Consider the following 1,465-nt stretch of genomic DNA (forward strand, 5'->3'; position numbering starts at 1 on the left):
GACTCCTCATGACCTCTCTTTGACTGATCTATTTTCTACATCTATAATGCTTATTGTCTGTAAAATTCCACTTTAAATTGAGATTTTTTTCTTTGAATGACTTATATCACTTAGGTTTATGTGTACTATCAAAAAAAAAGTAAGGTGTCTTCTCTTTTTCATGAATGGACAATATTATTATCTATCATCTATCTATATAATCAATACATACCTTATATTTTCTTTGTATATTTATCATAGAATGAAACTGAGGTTGTTTTCAAAATATTCAAAAATTTTGAGCTAGTGTTTTTTTAAAGAAATTTGCTGAAAGAAATACATGTTCTTCCTATTATTATGATATCTGTTAGTATTTTAATATCATGGGCTGGAGCGATAGCACAGCAGGTAGGGCATTTGTCTTGCACACAGCCGGCCTGGCTGAGCTGGGTTCGATTCCTCCACCCCTCTCGGAGAGCCCGGCAAGTTACCGAGAGCATCTCGCCCTCACTGCATAGCCTGACAAGCTACCCATGACGAATTCGATATGCCAAACACAGTAACAACAAGTCTCAAAATGAAGACATTACTGGGCCCGCTCGAGCAAATCAATGAACAACGGGAGGACAGTGACAGTGATTTTAATATCATATATTAGACATGTATTCAATCAACTGAAATTTTCTATTCTTGTGGATCAATAAGAAAAAATTACCTGAATACAGAAACAATAGTCCACAATATAAAGTACTTAATTTTTCAGTCTTGACAAAATAAACTGAAATCATGATGTGCCAGCAATACCACTTCCTAGCATCTATCCCCAAAACACAAAAGCATGAATCTGAAAAAATTACATCCATGCCTACATTCATTATTATGCTAAGTTCAATAGCCTAAATATGGAAAAAGCTCAAATGCCCAAATACAGAGATAGGGATTAAGAAATTGTGATGTATGTACACAATGGAATGCTATGTTTGCAGCTCTGAGAAAAATGAAAATCATGCAGTTTGCAGCAAGATGAATGAAACTAGAATACATCATACTGAATAAAGTCAGTCAGACAGCAAGGAGTAGTTACAGAGGAGGGATCTCTGTCATATGTGATACTTACAAAAAACCACAAAATCAACATAATTGTGATCCACACAATTGAATTGGTTGGAGAGGGGAAGGTTTGAGAGAAAGGGGAGATGGGAGTCCTTGGGGGAGTGACGTGTATACACTGGTAATGGGTGTGGTGTTGGAATTATGTGCATGAAAAACAATCCTTTGCAGTATTGTAAATCATAGGATACCAGTCAATAAAAATTAAAATAAAAAAATTAAAAAGTGAACAATTAATGGGAGTGCACCTGCATCAACTAAAATTTATGCATATCAAAGAAACTACCCACAGTGGAAAGACAATATAAAGCTAGATGAAAAATTTTCAAGTCATATATCTAATAGGAAGTTAATATCTGAAACATTTTCAAATTAA

The sequence above is a fragment of the Sorex fumeus genome, unplaced genomic scaffold (assembly GCF_029834395.1).
Source record: "Sorex fumeus unplaced genomic scaffold, SorFum_2.1 ptg000037l, whole genome shotgun sequence".
Classification (NCBI taxonomy): Eukaryota; Metazoa; Chordata; class Mammalia; order Eulipotyphla; family Soricidae; genus Sorex; species Sorex fumeus.